The following is a 9,348-nucleotide window of genomic DNA, read 5'->3' on the forward strand; positions in this document are numbered from 1 at the left end:
TAATAGAATCCCAAACTTGTGGGGCGCAGGGGATCCTGTTTGACTGGAATAAGTTTTATATTCCCAGCCTTACACAAGTTTCATGTGGCCATGGGTCTAAGTTCCAGACAATGAGATGAAAGAAGAACTGGCCTGTATAACTTCTAAGGGATATCCTTAAAGCGAAAGGTACATACTTGATCAAAACTAGTCTATTTTAGGATAGCTTCAAATGTCCCTAATGGCCCCTGGAAAGCAACAAAATAGCCTTAGCCAGAGAAGGAGAGACAACCACGTTTGCACTGTCAGAAGTTTTAGGGGCTCTGCGAAGCTGATCAGTCTCTCACAACTTCTACCATCTGTCAGCTCTTGTGGGAATTCCCACTTAGTTTCATTTACTCAGTGATATTCAAATTTCTGCTTGCGTTTCTTTGATCACACTTTACACCCATGTTCCTAAAGTCCTGCAGGGCACCTTCACCTGGGTTTCTCACCGGCTCCTCGGATGCGACTCATCTAACACCAAACTCCTTCATTCTCTCTCTGAACAGCCTTCAGCCCTGAGAGAGAGAAACTCCTGGGCTGGACCTCGGGCTTCAGGAGGCTTCATTGCCACCCTTCCCCAGCCATGCCGGTCCCCACAGGGCAAGAAGTCCCACGGGTCAGGGGGATATCCCCACCTAAAACCCATATCCCCCTGGGTATCTAGGACCCCAGAATTCCCTGCCTGGGAAGCCTCAGGCCTGCTTCCAGAGCCTGTGCAGGAATCTTCTCTTGGTTGGTCATTCAACCTGGTGAAGGGAAAATGTTTTCAGGGAGTGTGGATGGAATTTGGGCGTGACGGCTGAGAGGTCCACAGGCGTCCTTGCAAGAACCCCTCCCCCTTGTGGAGCAAAGCCAGATCAGAAAGAGAATAGGGTTGTGTGGCAGACTGGGGCCAAGGATTGGGGCCTGATTCTTACCTGCCATCACGTTCTAGGATGAAACTCCTAGGAATACAATAAATTAAATTTTCAAGTTGGACCTCAAGGACATTATGAAGGTATATTTGCCAAGGTTGGAGAATAGAACATGTTTAATTTAGCAGTTGGTTGGCTTACTGTGTAACTTGAAAATATTTAGACACACTGTAAATGGACCTCTATTTGTACTTTCACCTAGGGCTCAGGTATCCCCCACATGATGCTGCCTGGAACATAAGGGCTTATTTCCCCAGAGAGTACATCAGGAATACCAGCTGATCTACAGGTGGGAGATACTAGTCAGATGCTCCAACAGCGTAGACAATAGGGATGCTAGAGCACAGGGCAAGATGGGGTCAGAGGACAGCTTGTGCTGGAAGCAGGGAGCAGAAAGAGCAAACCAGGTGAGACTACCAAGGGTGAAGGGAAGTGGACCAGGAGATATGGGATCCAGAAGTTCTGGGTTAGAGGAGCAGGATAGAAAGGAGCTTCTGGTCACAAAGGCTAAAGCCAGGGATTGTCAAGGCTGGAAACAGGAGGGTAGAGGCCAAACGCACAGGACCCTGCTTGAACGGAAGTCTTGCTTCTATTGCCCTGTGTTTGCATCTTGTCTGTTTCCGTGTATTTGGCTTGACAGTTGCCTGGTGCCCAAAACCTGAAGGGGAAAATTAACTCCCGATGAGCTCAATAGCACCCACGCTAGTGGTGGAGGCAGGGGGGGAGAGCTGTGGGGATACAGGGAGCAGGTCTTACTATAGTCAGACAGGTAGTGGCACTATGCCTCTAGGCAGTTTTATTCACTGAGACATCCAGAACCTGGGAAAAGGAGCTGGGGCAAACTTGGAAGGGTGTCAAGGACACTGAGGGTAGGGCAGGGTTCCAGTCCCATCAAGCTGACTGAGGCAGAACGTTGGTTGTATGGACTTTGCCAGTGTAGCAGAAAGCAGGAAACACTACGGCTAATGATCAGAGAGAGAATAATGCTAGTTCCAGGCAGAACTACGGCCATAGCAATTGCTCATTGTCTGGGTCTATTGTTACCAGTAGAATGGGTGACTGATTGGATGATATTCATGCCATATTCATTTTAAAACATCTTTTAATGTCATCCCTGGTTGCCAGTACAATCTCTTCTTAGGCCATGGCTGTGTTTGAAGATGGAAGGAGGGAGGTGGCACCTGTGACAGCCAAAGGCCTCAGGGATTCCAATAACTAAAGGCTGAGGAGTCTGTAGGACCAAAGGGACATAGAGTCCATGCCTCCCTTCCAGGACACATGCCAGGTTCCAGGTCCCTGGAAGTCCCCGCCCAAATGGCCTGTGCAAACCTCTCCCTAAATCAATTTATGTGAATGTGGACCATTCTCTCCCAGTGCACTCCTGAGCCTGACCAGTGGTCAGAAAAGCTGACATCTTTGGGGAGTGTGGATGGAGCTTGGACATGGGGACCAAGGTGTCCATATGTGTGATCTTGAGGCCCGTGACAGTGTAGGATGGAAGAGAATGGGTGGGCCTGGAGTCACCATGTCCAGGGAAGGAACTCTGAGACATCTGAGGTATTCCATATAAATTTGAAACAAACCTTCAAGGTCAGTGTTATTAAAAATAAATAAAGGAAGCCTCATTTAAAATGGAGTTGCGAACCCTGAAGGGAAGGCTGTCACACAATGCCACCCAGATCTCAAACAGGAAGACACCACAGCAGGAGGAAGCAAGAATTTCTCCTTGCCCAGCAAAACACCTCCAGTAGCGCCTGAGCCGCTTTAGCTGCTTTCCTTCAGGTTTGGGCTCCTGGGTACAGCTGAGCCAATAAGAAACTGCCACACTCAGCCAATGAGAAGCCATTACCCCTCTGAACTCTCCCAAATAGCCTCTCCCAACTTCCTTTTTCCCCCTGTAAGATCAAGCTTCTCTCTGTTCTTTGGACTTACTTATGGCTCTCCACAGTTGGCTTGTCCCAAATTGCAATTTCTCTGCTATTCCCAAATAAACCTATTTTGCTGGTAAAATAACTGGCTCTTTTGTTTTATAGGTCAATAGTGTAAAGGTATATTTGTCAAGATATGAGGATATATTTTACTGAACTGCTTTATTAGCTTCCTTGATACTTTAAACATATTTATACATAAGATATGTGGATTTTCATTCATCCATTTGCCTCAGGTCCCACAACTGTTAGGGGTGTTTATGAAAGGAATGTGGAGAACTTTTTTGGTAGAAGTGCATCCTGAAGGCATAGAAATGGTCTAATGGTCTAGTCGAATGAGTCAATGCAGTACATGCTAGAAAGATTCGCACAGAATGGTGAGAGGGATGTTCCGAACAAAAGGAGGGGCCCGGCCCCCAGGGAGGGCCCACGCCAGGCTCCTCGACAGTCAGTGCAGAAGGCTTCCGGGCTCTGCATGGGTGCTGTTTCAAGTCGCTTCCTCCTCGCTCTGGTAAGCACCGGCATCGCTTCACTGACACCGTGCTGTGTATAGGTGCAGTTTTATCACTGGAGGGAACATGGGAAAGCAAGGCCTCCTCGAGCCAGACATTGCCGATAGTACTGACAGGGGTGGACCATCGTACAATTTTCAAAATCTCTTCAAAACCAGCACGTTGTTCATTCCCACACCTACCTGGGGGGTAGGCAGGGCAGGTTGCATCATTCTCATTAGCAGATGAGAAAGCTGAGGCTTGTTAAGTTTAATTAACTCCAAGATCTCACAGCAAATAGAAGGAAGGGTCTAGACTAGAAGTCAAGTCTTTTAACTCTGAGTTTAGTACCCTCTTTACCTCACATAGTCCTGATTTAACTCAGAAACCGAAAGAGAAACCTCACATAGTCCCACTTTAACTCAGAAACCAGCATTTTTTTCCCCCCGAAAGAGTCCATGAACTGTATTTGGTCAAAGTTGTCGTGTCTATTTTTGAGACGTCGTTAGTTCTGTTTGGTTAATGATATTTAATCATATGTACCTTTCAATGAGCCAGAATAATTGGGAGAAATTCATAGGGGTGAACTAGCAACAGGTAATCTGTTAAAACCCCAAAGCTTTTAGGGAGCACAACAGATCCTTTAGATACGATTTCATAAGCCAAAGGTAAAACTAGAGTTAGAGAAACTGTCTAAAAGTGTCAGGTCAGGAGAGTGGCCCATGACATTGCTTCTTCTCAGGTAGTTTCAGGAACCGGATAACCTAGAAGATCGACAACTTTATGTGTGAAAGTGGGGATTATGAAACAAGTGAGTACTAAGAGCGGCCGGTGTTCCTTTTGATGAACGGTATCTCTGATGTCTCCAGTGAGCTGGATAATAACATCTCCTGCTGTGCCGACCAGGGACTTCACAGCCTCTGTTCCTGGTGCCAAGGTTCCTATCACTAGGTGTGGGGCAGTTAACTTAATCGGTACCATGTAACAAACCATCCCCAAAACTTAGTGAGCTCAAACAACAATCACTGATTAGCTCTGATTCTGTCAGTTAGCTTATTGGGCTGCACTCACAAGGGCGATTCTGCTGGGCTTACTGGCGTATTTGCAGTCAGCTCAGACAGGCTGGTTGGCCCTGGCCTATTTTCATGCCCTCTCATGCCTTAGGAGGCTAGTTCAATCTTGCTTCCATGGTTTCCAAGCAACAATTCTGAACCTCCAATGTGCAAGCACGTTTCAAGCTTCTCTTTGCATCACGTTTGCTAATGTCTCATTGGCAAAAGCAGGTCACAGGACCAAGTGTTAGTGGGAGGAAATTCAAAGAAACTGTGATTCTCTTTTGCAATCTACTGTAGTCTCCACAGGCTCCTCCAAGGTCTCATGACATCATGACATCAGACTTAAAGTTTGTTACTGAACTGACTCAGGGTTTCGTTACTGAAATCAGGTCCAACTGCAGAGGAACTGCTTCATACATACTCCTCCACTGCAGCTTCTCTTGATCTGGAGACTTAGGAGCTAAAAATGCAGTTATCTCCATGCCCTTCCTCTATGCACACACACCCTGCATCAATGGTGAGATGGGAAGGGGCACGCCAAGCACTCTCATTTATAAAGGGGACTGGTCACAGCAATTCGGAAGTGCAGCTGGGCACATGCTACCTGGTGCCCTTCCCTGCAGAGAGCAAATGTTCCCGATGAGGGCCCAGTTCTGCTCCTGGGAGTGCTTCTTCCCATGCATTATTCTCCCTGGCTCCCTGGACATGCTCTCTAATCTGTTATCTTACACCAGTTTCTGTGAGCAAACAAGATATGTGAGAAAAGATCCCTGCCCTCGAAGGGATGAGCGCTTAGCTTATACAAAAGTCACACGTGGTCAGTACTGCAGGTTTAACCTGCAGATGCGAAGTACTCTCGAAGGTCAGAAGCACAGATGAGGATCTGATGCCACGTGAGTGATCTCTCGGGTGGATGAAGCAACCGAAATAAGGGAACGCTTTCTATCCTGGTCTGTGATGAAAACGTGGCAGGTTCGGCCTCTATAGATTGGTGTGTGGTTTGAGTTTGCAGCAATAAAGTTATTAGTTCTGTCTATCAAATGTCTAATTTTATAATGTTCTTGTTTGCTATCAATTTAAATTATTTGACGGACCCTCAAGTTGTCCCCTCTCTCTCTGCCCCGAGATGTTAGTCTTGTAGGCTTTAAATTTTTAAAAGGACTAAAATACTTCAAAATAGCTAATTAATTAATCCTTATACTTCAAATGGTATTTCACACTAGGATGTCCAAACACAGTGGCCATCAGGGCCTTTTGGAAATATGGGGGAGAATTTCCAACTGTCCCAATGTTTGAGGGGTGCAATTGCCATTCATTACGTAAGTGTTAGGGATCCTGTGCATTCTGAAGCATACAGGACAGTCTTGTATTGGGAACAATCGGAGCCTGATCAGTGTGGCTTCTAAAGGTCCCACAAGACATCAGTGTATGTGGAAAACCTGCTTATAATTATCTAGGCCTAAAGCCTAACTCTATTCTTATATAAAAACAGATTATTTGGGGTACAGCTGAACAAGACACTGAATTTTCCTTGACTGCACCTACCACGCAGGTAGAGGGAAGATTGCACTTTGCCTTACTGGAAACTTAACAAGAGTTGTTAGCCACTTCAGAAAAGTTTGCCACTGACAGCAATGCTGCTTGGGGCACTGGAGTTGCCAACCTGGCACCTGTATTGCCGGGGGTGGGGGGTCATTTTCAGCTGTTACATCACAGTATTTCTGCACACAGGTGCGAACATTCTTCGTTCCATCTTCTAGAACAGTCATGTCTGAGCTTCTACGTGTGAAATATGTAGTATTTTATGACAAGTTACTTTTTTTACTTCCCCTTTGAAAACTAAATATATCATTTAAAAACTATATATAAAGGTAACATATATTATGTGTGATTTCAATCTCAAGATAGGAAAGAAGGTGTTATAAAATACTTGCTCTAAAAGGAGTGTTGGGTCTGATAAGGTTTGGAAGCAGCATCCTAATAGAGGCCTATCAGGACAGAATATCTCCCAGAGGCCTAAGGTGGCACAGTTTAAATATGAGAGAGACTACCTATTCCGTGAATTCATACCCAGGGTCGCAGGTAAACAGGAATATAGATTTAACATTGGAAATGAATGAGACTCTGACAGGTTTTCATAGCATACTAGTAAATAATGTGAGTTTCTTATTGATCGATTAGAAAAATATTTTCTTGCTAATTTTTATTTCAATATGTTCCCAAATTCAACCATGTCTTTATGTCCACCTTAGATGTTTCCGTCAATGGCCTTGTGTTCCAGGTGTATGGAAGCAACATTCCTGTGCTCAGGTCCTCACCCTCCAGACTCAGGCTTGGTTTGGAGAGCTGCTGCAGCTCTTGTCCCGGGCCAGGAGGAACTGCGATCCCCAGCCAGGCACCTGCCTCTTACGGTGTTCAGGTAGTGAATCAGATATCTGGACAAGGTGATTCTGGTTCTGAAACTGCCTTGCCTCCAATCCCAGCCAACATCTTGTTTCCTGGGTTTGACCCACATTTTGCTCATATCAACTCTACTGAAGTTAACCTTCACAAGTTACAGTCACCTTCTGGGCCTTTTGGTATCCCCTCCTCCAAAACCAGAAACTTGAATAAATCCTCAGAGAAGACCGATGGTCTGCGATATCTGTAACTTGGACAGAAAGTAGAAATTTGGTTATTTTTTTATTTCCCAGAATCCCTTGTTTTTCTCAGTTTGTGTGAATGAACCTCATGCCATCTAGGTTCCCAAACAGCTCCCTAGACTGGCCACATTTGGTGGTGATGGATGGTGATTCCCACACCACAACGGAAAGAAGTCGGCCAGTCTGCTCTCCCAACCCCTTTTCATCAGTGGGAGTCCAACAGGAACATTTCATTCCGTTCTACTTCAAGACCTGCCAAGGCCTAGCAAAGCTGTTAATCTTTTGTAGACAGTAAATCAGTTATTTTACTTTTTTTGACACCTTCCTTTTCCATCTCTGCAGCACTGATAGAAGCCATAAACTAACTGGCTGGCATTTTAAAAAAGCCCTTCTTTCTTCTGTCCTAAATTATGTCATGTGGAAAGGGGATGCATCTTACTTGGCCATAGAAATTTTCTTTCTCCAAACTTGGTCTGTTGTGTTCAGTAGGTGAACTGCAGTGTGTTGCTAGCTCTGTACTCTCTATATCTGTCAAGGTGACCCAAACAGCATTTTAAAAGCCATGGAAACATTTGTGCTGAAAGAATGTGCCGTTCTTTAGGAAGGAGAAACAACATTTCAAGCCGCTGTTGTAAGTATCATGGCGAAGTATTGGAGAAATGCTTACCAGAAGTGGTTCTATTCAAAGCAATGGACAAAGAGGGGTTCTTGAGCTTCAAATGCCTCTAGGTGTCTCCTTTCAGTTCAGGGCCATTTTCCCTTTCCTGCAGGGGAACTGCCCCCGATAGACACGTGAGGGATCCGTCATGTTATACCAAGTAGCCTTCCCTCCTGGCTATAGCAGGCCAGGCCGATACAGCAGTGGACACTTGACCTCAGCCAAGCCAATCAGACTCTCGGTAGGTTCTAATTTAGGATTTGAATGGAGACACACAGAGAGGGGATCACTTGGAACGGACTCCAGTCAATGGCAGCACCCTGGAGACAAGGTCTGCAGATTCCTGTTGCCTAGGTTTCAGCCATCAACTTGGCTGTTTACTTCATTCCCGGATTTTGGGAGCTGCCTCAGCATCCTCTCAATAAATTACCCTTTTTCTACTTAGCCAGAAACTGTTTCTCTCTTGCAACCAAAAGAATGGGAACTGTTATACAGACTATGGCAGAGAATACTGATGTATGAAATGCCTGCCACTCCAAAGGATAGAAGAATTAAGATGGACAGCCTGTACAAAACAGGGCAGTATTTTCATCGTGGACATACTGGTGACCTTGATTTCCAAATTAAAAAGTAGGAAACATGACCTGACTCATATGAGTATGCTTATGGAGAAAATAGCATAATATCTAAAGGCAGAAGTGTCTAGAAATATGTAACATGTTTGGTTAGTACTCAGTGTCTAAATGTATATGCAGGACCAATAAAACCCCATAATGGGGCATAGAGAGGAGGGGAGTAATGGAGAATTTGACAAACCACTCTAAGATTAAAATTTTAAAAACCCACTTTGCTTCACCCTGAGATGGCCCTGCTTTCTCCTGCTAACCCCAAATTCAGCTTTCTCTCAGGAGGAAACCAGGAACAGCATATTAATGAGAGTTCAACTTTACATTCTTATGATCGCTGAGAACAGCCTAATATTCTCTTGATCCCATGGGGTCATCCTCCTGCCCGGCTTGTTTTAAATGAAAACAAGCTGCTTTGTCTACAGCTCTGGAGGTCACTGGTTCCAGGGGGGAAGGACAGGGAGACTGAAGAAGACTCTTGGTCACGTATCACTCGGAAGCGTGGCTTTTCAGATGTGAAGGGCCGTTTGGCTTCCTAAACCTGATACTATGGAGTCTGCTCTTGGAGAGCACAGCTGCCCTCTTCCTGGTCCCCTGAAAGGGTTAACATTCCCCCCAAACCTCGACTCCAGACAACAGAGTGCCATGGTGCAGGGTGCAGGTGCCATGGAGGTATTTATGACCTGCCAGGCGATCCATTTGGCTATGTGAGTTTAATGTTTTCAGCTTGATAGGTGATAACTCTGATTGGATTTATGCATCCAATAATCAACTGGGAAATATTTCTGATTCAACAAGATACATTACATGGCTGCATCCATTTCAGTAAGTAATGTCTCTGGATTACTGTACACTACCAGGGAATTCATCACAGTTTTTTCAAGAGGGCTATATCAGATTTTTAGGACAGTATATTTATCTCAGAACAAAGACAAACTATTGCTGGTACCATAAGCTGGCTAAATTAATCTAGTTTGTAGTAATGCAGTCATTTTGAGGGCTAATTCATG

The sequence above is a fragment of the Desmodus rotundus genome, chromosome 2 (genome assembly GCF_022682495.2).
Source record: "Desmodus rotundus isolate HL8 chromosome 2, HLdesRot8A.1, whole genome shotgun sequence".
In the NCBI taxonomy this organism is placed as follows: Eukaryota; Metazoa; Chordata; class Mammalia; order Chiroptera; family Phyllostomidae; genus Desmodus; species Desmodus rotundus.